The sequence below is a fragment of the Schistocerca nitens genome, chromosome 2 (genome assembly GCF_023898315.1).
Source record: "Schistocerca nitens isolate TAMUIC-IGC-003100 chromosome 2, iqSchNite1.1, whole genome shotgun sequence".
NCBI lineage: Eukaryota > Metazoa > Arthropoda > Insecta > Orthoptera > Acrididae > Schistocerca > Schistocerca nitens.
The window spans coordinates 19,201,384-19,217,093 of NC_064615.1; positions in this window are offsets into that span (position 1 = coordinate 19,201,384).

Below are 15,710 nucleotides of genomic sequence, written 5' to 3' on the forward strand. Positions count from 1 at the left end.
TTCAGTGGATGATATGCAAATTCCTTTCATCAGTTAGTCATTGAGTTACACTGCCTTGTTACACTGCTTTGTAATTGCAGGTCTCGCTCAACATCGCCAGTGGTTTTTTTTCTTTTCTCTCTGTAGTACGGTGAAGGCTTTCAAAAACTGAGATCAAGGATGGATAACGAAAGAGAAGGACGTTCTTAGAGAACACGGAAAAGCTGTAAACTCGTTAAGGCCTTGAGTGGCTTTAAGGAGGTGCCCAGAACGACATTCACAGGGCACACCCAACCTCTAAGTCACGGGCGATACCAGAGTGCTTTTCTCTGAACGACACAGCATTCTGGAACGAGGCCCTTTATGGACATCGAAAGAAACTCTTATGCAGGTGCGGCTTCTGTTAGTCTCGTGCGGGAAACGCCCATGTGACCATGCAACCTAATGTCTTGTTCAAAATTTTCAGAATACAGCACTCCTTTTCGCTTATCCTCTCTTTCTCAAGATTTCGCATGCTTTTGACTTGGGGCCCACATGCTAAGATTGCTATTCGTCTCTTTCAGATCGTGCCATGGCGTGGGAGAAGTCTCTGCTTGAGCATTAACTACAAAGATAGAGCGGAAATCGTATTCTCTAGCTATTGGTGTTGCCACCTTCCTTATTCAAGCCCCGCATGTTTGGTAAGATGTGCTATCGTTGCAATCGCTGTTGCCGTTCAGAAGTGAAGTTAATCCACTCCCTCCAGGACCAAAGTATGTAGCTTTAAGGTCACGCATCCAGCATGTTGCTCTCAATGCGCAATTTATTAATCTTATGGTGTTCACTCCAATCTTTCCGTGTACTTTATATATTTAGCTAAGAACGTATGCACAATGAAGGTTCCTGGTCCGCTGCAGAGTGAAAATTTCGTTCGGGGATCTTATGGAGTCCCTGTGTCCGCGAAGTATTAACGTAACTGTGTTTCAGCCCCTCCACTCACTTGTGCCAAGGTTATGCATTAGAAATATAATCCCTTGTCCGTTTGTCAATTTTTTTAAACATATCATTGGGTAATTTTCATACGTAAGGAGTATAAATCTAATTGTAACGACCATTTGTTTCCACTCATCGCTACAAGATCCACCTTCCCATTAATATATACATGTGAGTGGTTTGGTACCCATTTACTTTCTGCTTAATTCTTTTAAATACTATGTTCCACTTCATCACAGTACCTTTCTTGTAAATTAATTTTTGCATGATTATTTGGGGTGGTTCCTCATTCTGTCGGTCATCAGAGTTTGCTAGTGTGCATCATGGGGGTCCGTACACGACCATAACCAACACCGCACATAAGGAAGCTGGAGACATGTTTTTATGTAATTTTCTACTGCTGAAGAGCACGCTAATCCCCAGTGAAGGGACACCTCTACAATCGAGGAACAGAATCCTATAAATCTGCATCACACAATTTAGAACTTTCTCATCGTCACTGAAATTAGCGTAGCACGTTTTCATCGTGCCTAAATCGTGCCACAACATCACGGCTATTCGGTAATTGCGTTCAGGCACGCTAATGATGCGCGATAAGACACCCAGGGCGGAAAAATGGTAGGCGTCTGCACCAAAAGATGTATGCACACCACGTGAATGTGGAAAAATCAAAAACGCTTTCGTGGCGTTTGTTCGAATATAGGTATGACAAAAATGCATTGAAAAATAAACAAGAATTCACAAAACAACTAACTCTGCTAGTGTTTAAACTCACTAGCTTCAAACGCTACGCACATGAATGGGCACTAGGTTTCCGTGGGCAAAATCGAAACACTACTTGCATTTGTTCCCGCACTGAATTGCAGGACTCTGAAACGAGACATAAATATGGAATGGTAGCGAATTTGCCCGATCGTAAAGTTTTCTACGACCACTAAAGCTTACAAGCGTTCAAGGAGTGAAACGCCACCAAGCGGTGGAGGTACCGTAAAATTTAGAGGTACTCTGAACGGCGAAATATGCCACTTTATTATCGGCACAGAACGTGTCTGCTACGCAATAATTCAGCTCTTTCGCCTTGGTGCAGACCTCTGCAGGCTGCGTAACTATTTTATGTATTCCAGATGTATGACGTGCGACTTAAATCTCTTATTATTAATGCAACCATCGTCCATTCCCACTAAACAAATATAAACTGGAAAACAACTTTCCCATGTTGGGTATTTAGAGTAATTTGTAATAATGGAATTGATATAATTCTATCGCAATATTTATGAAGATGTGTGGTAATTCAGCATATTGCGATCAACATGAGATTGCATCATCATAATATAGCACTATCAAACGTAAGGAACCATGACAAGCACCAACAGAGCTATGAACACGAGTCTTTCGACTGCTGTAGAGATCTGCATCAGGTAAGCTACTGAAGAGCAGGCCGCTCCCCAAAGAATATAGATACTACGTTAAGAACAGTAAGCAACGTATTTGACGACAGCTTAGGGGGGCTGTGGTAAATGAGCACTGGATGCTGGGTATGGCAAAAATTAGTAACAGTGTACAGTTGAGAAAACAAGAGTCACTAACTACCGAATTCAAATCTTGGCCCAAGTGAGTTTAAGGTTATTGCTTTCTCGGTGATCACACACGCATCCAAAAGTAAAATTAACATGAATCTTAGCTGCTCACACAACAAAAGCAACAGTTAATCCAGGAGTGGTGTGGCTTGAAATTCTAGCGCTAGTGGTGTTTCGGGCGTAGTACACCCCACGTAGATTTTTAGCTATTTTGAATATTTTAAAATTCTAATTATTATGTTTAATCAGCTGCATGGTATTACTATGGATTATTATTATTAATAATTATTAATATAGTGACAACAATATTTGGCAGACAATTACAAAGATATGATCCTCCAACATTAATGTTAAAAGATAAAGATAATAACCTAGCCCATAGCAATAGTAAAAATACAGAAATTCTAGCAGAAACATTTAACAAGTTACTAAATTGTGAAGACCCCCCCAGAACTTCTTCAGATAAACACAGAAACCCCAATTAAAACACCAGCAGAAAATATAAATCCACCTACAATGAATGAGGTCTACAGAGCTTTGAAAGAACTCAAAAACTACAAAGCAAGTGGAGAAGATCAAACGTTTGCTGAACTTTGGAAATATGCAGTAGAACCAGTAAAGATAGCATTACACCAATGCATAGTAAAAATCTGGAATGAAGAGAAATTACCAGAAAATTGGACAACTGCTATAATACATCCATTACATAAGAAAGGAGAAAAATCAAATCCAGACAACTATAGAGGAATTTCCCTTTTGGACTGCACGTATAAGATCATGTCAAGAATACTATACAACCGCTGTAAAGATCAACTAGAACTGAAACTGGGAGAATATCAAGGAGGATTTAGATCCTGGAGAAGCTGCCCAGAACAGATAATCACCTTGAAGTTAGTTACGGATGTCTACAAAAGAAGGCAAAAACAACTAGTCATAACCTTTGTAGATTTCAAAAAGGCGTATGATTGCATCCATAGATCTTCAATGATGAAAATATTAAGGAATTTTGGACTTCATCCTAAATTAATAAAAATGATACAGCTAACCTTAACAAACACCAAATCCAAAGTAAAATTTAGAGGAAAAATATCTGAACCATTTACGATTAAAACAGGGTTGAGACAGGGAGATTGTTTATCACCATTGCTATTCAATTGTGCTCTTGAATATGTAATGAGAGAATGGTACAAGGAAAATCCTATGAATATTAAAATTGGTACTAAGAAAGATAAAATAAACCTAAATTGCTTGGGATTTGCTGATGACCTAGCATTACTAGCTAATAATATTCAGGAAGCCACGAAACAAATAACAAGCTTACAAAATATAGCACAAAAATTAGGACTCCAGATATCATTTGAAAAGACTGAAATAATGGTAACGGATCCACTTGTAATAGATCACATCACAGTGAACAATAGGGAAATTAAAATAGTGAAACAATTTAAATACCTGGGTGAAATTATAACACATAAATTGGACGAGAAACCTGCATGGCGAGCAAGAACTAATAAAATGATAAAAGCTCAAAAACTAACATGGTCTACGTACAATAAAAATGTCTATCAATTAAAACATTACAAGACGGTGGTTCAACCAGAGGTTACATACGGAAGTGAAACTCTTTTTAAAGTCACCCAGAAAAACAGAATTGACAAAATTTTAAAAGTAGAGAGAAGAATTGCTAGAACATGCATAAATAAGAAATATCAAAAAGCTGGGCAATGGCGGATAGTTCCAAATGAAGTGGTATACAGAGAACTGGAGCCCATCACTGATACTATACGAAAGAAAAGGATCTCTTTTTGTGGTCACATTCTGAGGACACCAGAAACCAGATTATCAAGGAAAATTATTGAGAAACTCTGGAATTTGAAACAACAAGGAGGATGGCTTAAGGAAATAAGAGAGGATATGGAAGAACTGGAAATAACTCTGGATGATTTGCAGAACAAAACGCCAAATTTAAAGAAGTTGAGGGACACAGAAATAAGATTTAAACCAAAAATTGACAAACGACATACAATGAAAAGGGTATTTACAGATAAGGAACGACGAAAAGCATCGGAACGAATGAAGAGATACTGGGCCACTCGGAAGGGGAAAATACCAAAGAAGAGGACCAGAAATGATTGACTGAAGTGGTCCAATGAGGACGTAAAAGCAGAAGAAGAAGAAGAAGAAGAAGTGACAACAGTAAAATTGAATTTTATTTATTATTTGTTAGCCACATACCAGTTACAAATATTGAGACATACAATCCTAAAATTGATGTTTTGTGCCAAAGCTATCGTACTGAAATAACTGAATTCATTAATTTACCGTAACAGAAAATATAATATAGGAAAACAAAAACTATTAACTATGTGACATATTTAGTTGGTCCATATGTTTTATGCGTAGACAGTACCACACGTACTCATTATGCAAAAAACCTTTTTCATGATTCATCATCTAATTTCTCCGTGCTGACACAATCATCACATATTGCTACTTCACTGTCCATAAATAAAACTATGTCACATCTGTTGATAGTACGTTTTGTTTTTCGGTATTATCTCCTTGAACATCTCATACAACGACTGTTTTTTCTGAACGTTAGGAAGTTCTTGAGGTAATGGTTGACTGTTTTTTCTGAACGTTAGGAAGTTCTTGAGGTAATGTTCGTGAATGTCATTGGACTCTTCTAGCCAGTTCTCTATGGAAATTCCCCTTTTTTTCTTTGATTCACTGGCACCTAGTAAGTGCTCTACGATACCCTTCAACTTGTCCTTCCGGTTTTGGGACTAGAATGTCTTGATACATCACATGTGATAAAAAGTTCAAATACAACGGTAACATATGTTTTAATACTATAAAAATTAATTATCTCTGGTGTAGCCGCTTCACCTGGAAATCATCAATGGCAGCATCGTGGTGCACTGTTAACATCAGTACTACCATTTCATCTTATTTTTTTTTTTGGTGGGGGATGGTGGGGGGTGATACAAATGAAACTGAAGTTTGGCTACCCCCACTTTTTCTTCTTACAGGACGAGAATGATTTCTTAGGGTTTCACAAATCCTATCAGGCTCAAACGCGTCTCAATAGCTGCTCACGAAGTCCTATTCACAACTTAAGGTAGAAAAACACACCTGTAGCACTCTACTGACATCTCGTAGCACCTGCCTGGAGCTACAAAACATTGTGGCATACCTTCTAGAAATTAACTAATAAATTCGTCATAAAGGTTGCACTACACCCCTGCACACCAATATGAGGTTAATTACTGCAATGCCACGTGGTTGCCTTGAGGATGGAAGGAAAAGAGGACTTGAACCCCATTCGTGATACATATAAATTTTAAATGCAGTTTATTAAATGACGTTGAAAAATATATAGACGTTAACAATGCAATGAAAAATGTCGAATGAAGTTAAAGAGAATAAGTTTAAGTTCCGACACTGCCGGCTAATCGGGACGCTTTACATGCTAGACTGGTCAAGGACCTGTGAATATCTCATTCCATAACACAGACGTAAAATTACATTAAAGTGCGTGTTATAAAAACTGATCAATGAGCCGGTGGTTTTCTGGCGCCAGGCGATATCGATTCTTACTTCCATCTTTGATCGTTGTCCCTGTGCCTTGTTCTCTTTGCGTCTTTGAGGCAGGCTATTTATGGTGGCGCGCGTGAGCAAGTCGAGGAGGATGGGTCCACGCATGAGCCGAGTCAGTCTGTGACGTGTCGTGCTTTCGATGTTGTCGTTGTGGGGTTTGGCGACACCATGTCACCTGGCACGGCCGTATGCCGTGAAGACCAGTTGAGTTGGAGCAACGAAGGAGCATGGGCCGCTGCCGGAAAGTATTAAAGTTATGGAACTTCCTGGCAGATTAAAGCTGTGTGCCGGACCGAGACTCGAACTCGGGACCTTTGCCTTTCGCGGGCAAGTGCTCTACAAATTGAGCTACCCAAGCACGACTCAAGCCCCGTCCTCACAGCTTTACTTCAGCCAGTGCCTCGTCTCCTACCTTCCAAACTTTACAGAAGCTCTCCTGCGAACCTTGCAGAACTAGCACTCCTGAAAGAAATGATATTGCGGAGACATGGCTTAGCCACAGCCTGGGGGATGTTTCCAGAATGAGATTTTCACTCTCCTCACAGCTTTACTGAGGTAGGAGACGAGATACTGGCAGAGTAAAGCCGCGAGGACGGGGCGTGAGTCGTGCTTGGGTAGCTCAGTTGATGGATCACTTGCCCGCGAATGGCAAAGGTCCAGAGTTCGAGTCTCAGTCCAGCACACAGTTTTAATCTGCCAGGAAATTTCATATCAGCGCACACTCCGCTGCAGAGTGAAAATCTCATTCTAGTATTAAAGATGTATTGACACGGCTGGCCAGTGGCGACCAGGTTTTTCTAATACCTCGAGAGCTATGTGGATGGATGGCGTGTGAATTTCACATGAAGAAGAAAAAATTAATCGCCAAGCTTTCGTTTTGAGTTCCTCCTTCAATATATAATTAATATTACTCTGTACTTAAGGACAGGTAACTATTCAACTTGTACTAGTGGGCAGCAAAACATTCACTGCAGTGGTGGCGAGGTGAGATATGTTCTGAAACGGCCCTGTACCTCCTATGGGAGACTCTGTCCAGCGTTCGATATCCTCACGTTTTTAACCGGACTCAAGAGAAAAATGTTGCGGGTCCACCTGAAAGGCACCTAACGAAGCAATTGTGGCCGGCAGAGTACTTTCAGCCTGGCTTTCCAAAGAGATTACACTTCGCCCTGTAAGCAAGTGTCTAAGAATTCATCGCTGCCCTTTTGAACGTACCTCTGCGGGGATCGCAGCCTACAGCCCATGATGCAGCATACCACTGACTCCCCAGACAAAAACTGATACGTGATGTTTACTATCCCACATGAAAAAGTCCCTTATCAGAATAGAAAATCTTGATACTCGGTCGTTATAATTAAAGTGCAGCTGCTCATAGAAGTCCAGTGTGCGCTGTAATTATCGTATGCCACCGAAACTTGGCAGCAAATCTGGCTCTTTCAACGCAAGAAAGATTATTTTGAAAGAGGCTTAATACTGATTTTATTACTAACCGCCACATACACAATTTATTTTATAATAGCACCAGACCAGTCAACGAGTTTCTATACAGCGCCAGATTAGCAGCTGGTGGCCAAAATCGGTACTAATATATTTTTTCATCGTAAATCGATTATGCCTTAACGCATTAGCATATGTACCAACTTTCGTTGCCATACGACAGTTATACACCACACTTGACCCCCATGAGGAGCTACACTTTAATTATAGCCACCCAGTATTTAGGAAAAGGTATTTTGATTTTCACAATCATTACTTCCGTAACTGTAATTAGCAGTCAGTATAAATCTAGTGGTTGAAACATGGCTGCAATGATAATGAGTGGAATTTATTTAACAAAAATGAGATGTCACTTTGCTAAGGAAAGGAATGCACAACTTTCTTGATGTCCGGTTAAGACCCTCTTAGATGATTTAACAAAACTGAGTTGTCAAGTTGTGGGGACATTCTTTGTGGGCTTAAGATGGGTTAAATTTGCAGGTCATTCGAAGTGCGAGAGAGTGCCTTAGCGTCAAAATATGAACATACACCGATGAGCAAAGACATTATGAACACCTGGTTAACTGCTTGTTCGTCCGTCTCAGGAACGAAATACATCGCTGATTCTTCGTATTAGGGGTCCTACAGTTTGTTTGTATATTTTCGGAGATATGGTGTATTAGGTGTCTGCGCACGGGTCATGTAATCCGCGTAAATAACGGGCCGCTGATTTGCGTACACGGTGATGACACTCTATGGCGACCCAGATTGGATCCGTAGGAGACATCAACATGAGTTTACTTTGATGCTCGTCAAACCACTGTACTAGAGTTCTGGCTCCTAGAGGCGGACAAATATACTGCTGAAGATGACATCGCCCTCGGGGAAGATACCGAACATGAAGGGATGCAGGTGGTTAGCAGCTGTCAGCGTGTCTTCGACTACTACAGCAAGTCCCACACAGGAGCTGGAGGATGTCTCCCATAGCATAATACTTCTCCCACCAGCCTGCGTCTGTGGCACGTTTCGCGTCGCCGTTCAATTCGATGATGGCGTTTCTTGAGACGACCACCGATCTCGTATCTAGTGCAGCAAAAATCTCATTCTCCAGAAGAGTCCACAAATCTCCAGTGATCGACGGTCGAATCCAGATGGTTTGGTACCCGCTGGATTCGTTGTTGACTCATCGTTAAGATGTAGAAGTAATGGCGACACGTGGACACCGACAATGTTGAAATAAAAATCACAGATCATGTTCACGATAATCTGAATGAAGATCTGAATAATGACCTGATTCATGATTTGAACAATGATCTGAATGAGCAGCTCTCAATTGTAGTAAGAAATACGCCCCGAAAACATCACGGAACCATACCTGCTTGGGTCATCAATGCCTTCGACGTCGTACTTAATTTGAAAGCAGTTAGAGTTGGAAATCATCGAATCGAACCACATTAAGTGCCTAAATTCAGCTGCAGTGCAGTTTCTGTGTTCTTTAAGGGGCTCCGGAACGCCCTATACTTGCAATGTTAAAATAACGCTTATAAATTACATCTTTCCTCACAAAGTATTTGAGGTAGGAAGTGGAACTTTTTACAGATTATTTATTGGAATATGGGCTACAACTTAACACAGGGATTATACAAAATTTTAGTTCAGTTATTAAAGATGATTTTTTTCAATTGTAATGAAAATTCACATTTTTTTGCAATTTTTTATTTATATATTCAAAAATATACAGTTTTTTGGAAAAAGGCTGTGTTAAATTATGCAGAAGGTACTGTGTAACATTTACTGAAAGTTTGAAACAAATATGTTTGGAAGATCCTTAGAAAACATGTAATTAGTATGAGAAAATAAAAGTTTTGGGAATCGAACGACAAAGATTGGATTAACTTTTTAGTGCATTCCAGGTCCATAGGATGGATTATCTTCATCCTCTGCAAACTCCTCCTCCAGCTTCCTCTTGTTCCTCCTCCTGTTTACTCTTGCTTGTATTTATAGACTCTTTACAGCCCTGTCTGCAGTCCGAAGGCGTTCCTTGTCTAAAGCAAGCATCGCTCGTACCATGTTAGAACCTATCTTCATTCCCATATTTCTAAATACCTTGCACCTTACAATGTTGCCATCATTGAATGTCGTAACAGCATCATACACACCAAAGTGAAGTGTTTCTATTCCAACAAATACAGTCTTGGGGATTCTCGACCATATAACACTATTTACACTTTCATTGGGGTTTTGAGTTTTTCCGTGAATACACTTTTTCAACAGTTCAGGTGCTGCTAAGTCTCTGAAAATAGGTTTTATCACCTCCATTATTGCATGAGGCAGACTATTCTTATGAGTGTACACTTCACCATTTAGCAATCCTTTGTTATATTGACACCAACTGTCTTCTTCTTTGGGACACAAGCTATGTTGGGGATTTTCATCGGGTGAAGAAGTATGAAAAAAAAAGAGCCCAAACAGCCTTCTTCATTTCGTCGACACTTTGTGTATTTTGCCTAATAGCCATTCCATAATAGTTCCGTATTTTGTCAATTACACTGTCAGTTAACCTTCCCTTCCCATCCACCCTTTACCATCACTGAGTTTTTGTTTTTTGTATGAAGGTTCAGTCGCCGAAGTCTTGTTCCAATTCGCTTCTGTACGTGTCCAATACCTCAAAATTCTGCACTACAACATCATCACCATAGGGCTTCAGTCCTTGAACATGTTTGAAACTTTTAGAATCACCGTCACCAAGGTAATTAACATATCGCACTTTATCACACGCCTCAGAACGCTGGAATATACTGGCAACACCAGCCACTTCCATTTCTCCACTACTGCCACTATAGTTAGCTTTGCAATTATTTTCATGTGTACCTTTATATTTTTGTGGACATCTACAATACTTTGATATTACTGCTACATCTAAAACTTTCCCTGTATACATACTGGTGGCAGATACTACACCATGAAGAGATGTGGGTCCCCGTTTATGCCAGGTACCATCGAACGCTGCAGTCAAATCTCTGTTACCATTATTTTCCATTACTGCCTCTTCCACAGCGTTCTTCATAGATTCTATACATACATCTTCTACTTTAGACGCTATTAATTTATTATAGGTCGTAAACTTGGTTGAGGGATTTGGAAGATTCATGATGCCATAGAAAATTGCACCTACAGTAGCACCCTTACCAACTGAACGCAAGGAATAAACAAATCTAATGTTGTATTCGTAGATTTTGCTACCATTTTCTTCAGTTGCAGTTACTGCAACACTGTTCCAAAAGGTGGTCATGTATGAACACTTATCACATTTCAGTTGTATTTCACTAGCAAGTCCTACATGCTTTATTATGGAGAGTTCCAGACCAACTTCACTACAATGAATACATCTTACACAGTTTGAAAAAATTCCTTTGAGAACCGAGATATCAAATATTTCATTCACATCCGATTCGCCCATAAAACATTCATAGTTTTCACTCATTGAACCAAGCTTCTTCTGTGAAGTATTTTCTTTTCCACTTTGACTGCTATGGGCAGGTGTACTTGAGAGGTTAGGTTCACTCACTTGGTTATCGTCTTTATTGTTTACAGTAATAACACATACCTTTGGCTTTCCAACATTTCTCCTTTTCTTAAGAGCCTTCAGAGGATTTCTAATAACTTTACTTTTACTCATTATTATACTTCAACAAAACAGAGACTCAAGAAACAGAATTAATTACGAATATTTTCGAGATAACGACAGAGTAAATAAACATGAAACAATCGACAATCACTCCACCGATATATATTGAACCATCACAGGTTAGCCACAACACATACTTTATCTCACATCACTAAAATGTACCTGATGAACACGGACGTTAATAATAACACCATTTGACAGCAGTTTAACAGCGCCACAGTGGGTCACGCCCATGTAGAACACATTTCAAAAAAAATTTAAAAATAGTTGTAGTCTTCGGAATTGAATAAATTATATATCTATTAAAAGGTAACAGTCTGCAGATTCAGAAAACGCAAAAAAGTAAAAATTGAACTTTTCATGATTTTGAGCCTTTCCGGGGCCCCTTAAGGTATTAAAAATATGCAACAATATGTGCTGCTGTGGCAAACCGACTCCAGCTGTCCACTGCATGCACTTCCCTTCACAGTGTTTGTTCTGAACCTGGTTGAGGTAGGTCAGCAGTCAGTGACAGCAGCAATATCTATTGACTTTGAAACCGACTGTCATTCAAAGGGAGTGATATTCGTCTGTGATCGCTCTAGGGTAGGATCTTTATTATACGACCGCCGCCCTTAAGCGCTACATACTCTTGCAGGGGCCACGAGTGGCGCTTTGAACTTCGTCATCAGTGAAGAAACTCCAGGACGCCGACCAATTAAGGCCTGCAGGACGATGTTTTAAGCAGCGGGCACATGGTTATCAGACTTCTGACTCAAGATTGCACCAAATTATTGATAGCTTTGCCGTCAAACACTCAGCGTACTTAGACGCACGACCCTGTCGGGCTTCTGCTTATAGCCAGCCGCGTCTGCCTAAGTTGTCAACTGTGTAGCAGATTTTTCCCACAAGCTGAGTAAATTACACTTATCTGAACTGCACTTGTGTCAACTAGTCTTCTACTTGACTGTCCAGATTCCGACGGCGACAAATCCTTTGACCATCTTCCACCCATTTATCATTAGCAGACAAAGGACATAACGTTGGCTCCTCGGAACATAATGTTACCGACTCACAACATAACACATATTATTATGTGTACAGGTGATGCACTATTCCTTCTGGACAGGATGGACAATCTCATTCACCACGGGCACGTCCCAATACGGTCGCTCCTTCCTGTCATTCTGTGACACCTCCACTCCGATCGGTCTTACTGCACTGATTCTATACATCCGGATAACAAATACAAACCATTTCATTGTGATTTACACCCGTATCGAGGTTCAATGTGGACAATCTGGAGTGTATCTAAGCAGCCCCGTGTGCTCTTCTAAGTGAATGAATTATACGTGTATTTTGTGGGGCTAGCTTATTTCTATTGCTGTCTATACAAGTCTACATACACTATGTTTTTCACAGATACAAACGTGGTCGCTTGTGGAATTTAATTACGTACAATGAACGAAAACGTGAGTCCATCACTGCTTTAAATTTTTCTGGCTGAAAGAATTTTATCTATGCAAAACCAGAAACATGGCAGTCTGTCCCTCTCTAGTCAATGGCACAAAAGGCTAAATAATCAAGAACAACAAGACCCTTTAAAACCACTACTGCGACTCTTCAAACAATAGTCGTCCTACTGATTTATTTGCTTGTCTAGCGCTAAACAAACATACATATTTTCATCATGTACTCCTAAGTCAGATTTCTGCAGTTATGTAGAGGAGCAATCATTATCATAGCCACTTCGATGCTGTTTTCTATATACAGAAGTTCACTGTGTCACTATCTAGTTATACTGCGTACTTTAGAAGGATGGACGCTAGAGGGCGGCGAAATTGATAATAGTCTACTGAACGAAACAACTTAGGTTTCTCAGTAAATGGTTTGGACAGTTACGGTAAACTACAGTTATTACTGGATAGGATGTAAAATAGAACGCAGTATAAAATGCAATGAAATTATTATTTTTGTGTTGACTCACTGCTGTCTTCTTGCAGGTAAATTACGACACTAAAGCATTTAATCTATGGAGGCAAGAAGACGTCTTTCTAATTCTAAAGCAGTACCCTACTTGACGACCGGTAAGATAACAAAGCACAAACGAAATATGTGACGGTACCTAAATTATTCTTTAAAACGAGTTATGAACAACAAAATTCTAGAAACGGATCTCTGGAAAGTACAATCTAAAGTGATCATGGAGAACGCTAATAAGATGTCGTCCCGATAATGCTGTCTCATTTAAGCTAAACGCTTGTCTCTATTGACCTATTTAGGCTAGACGGGCTGACTGTTCAGTACGTCTAACAGCCATGCAGCGGGCGCGAGTTCGTTTCCCGGTCAGGTCGAAGATCCTCTCTGCTCCGGGACTGGATGCCGTGTTGTGCCCATTATCATATCATCATCGTCGACAAGCAATTCGTCCAACGTGGCCTCAGTGGAAAAGGCTTGCAACTCGACAGCTGAACTTCCTCACGTAGAGACTCCCCGTCACAAATGCCATACGATTATTCCACTTAATTTTAACTGTCATATACGAGGGGGCGTTGAATAAGTAATGCAACAGAACGTATTTCTGAAAGCAGGTTGGTTTTATTCACGTTCCAAAACACCACATTATTCCCCACGGTTTGGCTACAAAACTGCATTTCTCAACACAATCTCAGTTCAATGTGACAGCTGTAACACCATGGCTCTAATACTCTACTGATTTATTTTGCCTTTGTTTCTTTTAATGTTACATCATTGAGCTTTTGTAAATGTGTTTGTTTGAATCGATGACATAAAATTGTATACTCCTTTCTTTGTACAAACTTTGATATCATGGTTTGGTTCAATGCAAAGTACTGTATCTGCAATTTATATTCTTTGTCCCATTTGGAGGGAACGAAACTTACTGTATATAGTTGTAATTTTGTGTGAATAATTTTTTGTAGAGATGTCAATATGTGTAAATGTTTTGTGTTATTCAATGCGTTTGTTTGCTTTTATGTAAACTGCTGATCCTCACTTAGGGCTCTTAGTATTCTGTGTATAAAAGGTGTAGTGGTTCCCCTCGGGAACGGAACTGTGTAGCGCGCACAAATTGTGGTTGGCCTAGGTGGAAAAGGTGGAACTAATAGTCAGTCGGGGACGAGCAACGAGTCGGGGACGAGCTACGAGTCCGTGCACTGCCATGTAAAAGATACATATTGTGCTGATTCCGAGAGAGACTTTTCCTGCTTCTTTCCAAGGCCTCAGATGAATGGATAAATAGCTGGAACTATTCTGGAATTTGTTTCTATCATCGCCACCAAGAAATGACAGAGTCCAGCAATTCTGCCTGCAATTCCACCTATCAACATGCAGTTGCCACCACGTTGCGCAATCATTGCAACGTAATACTATAATGATGTACAGTGAAGGATCAGCTTAATGGATGTGTTATTATGCTCAAATATAAGGTAATTTATATCTGAATTTATATACCAACCTTGATTTTTCTCCTCATCATAACACCTCTCAGGATCCTTTCCGTTTGAACTAAAGTGATTTCCGAGTGTCCCTACTGAAATAACAATAAATCCTAGTGTTTTGCTAATTGATGCCTCTTGAACATAGTAAAAAGAGAGTTAAAGTTAATGTGGCAAGAGAGTGGATTAAAGTTAATGATGCTTGCTGAAAATAATTTTCTTATTAAAAATGCTTATTAATGTGTTGTTGCCAACTTCAAAGTAAAAGTTCTTAAGACTGAGGCTTATAAAGTTTTGCTTAGTAAATGATCACATTACTGCCTGTTGTAAATCTCAGAAAGTGGGTCAGTATCTCACATTAATGTTAATTTTATGTCTCACGGTAGTAAAAGTGGAAAATTGCATAGTAGGAAATTATATGTTCATGATTACTAAGTGTTTGTCTCTCTTGTGTGCATATTAACAGTATAAAGACCACTCAGTTTGTGTAAGCCCTGAGAGTGATAGTGTTTTTCTGTACCTGTTATAATTTTGCAAATAGCTAGTGCTGCTCCAATTGTTACCTTCAATCTTAAAACATATGTGTGTCAGAGTTCATTGCACTCGCGTGTGGCCAAGTCTAGGTTGTGTTTGTCCGTTATAATTTCTAATAACTATTTTCTTCAACGAGAATGTTAATCATTCTTTTGCCTAGTTAGGCTGGCGACCGTTTTCTTTATCCATTAAACAGTGCAGATAAACAAAATTTCGTTTGTTACTGTTCAAATATTAACGTAATTCTGACTTTCATTTCCGATAAGCCACCTCCGTCAGGAACAACACGGTCAACATACCAAAATTCCTCTCAGAGGGTAACACAGCTCTGTTGCTTTATACCATAATTGCTATAACAAAATAGTTCTGTTTTGCGAACTGCCTCCTACTTTGGGGTTATGGTATAGCAGTAGCAGACAGGGAGTGTTGTACAGCCTTCGGCCACCT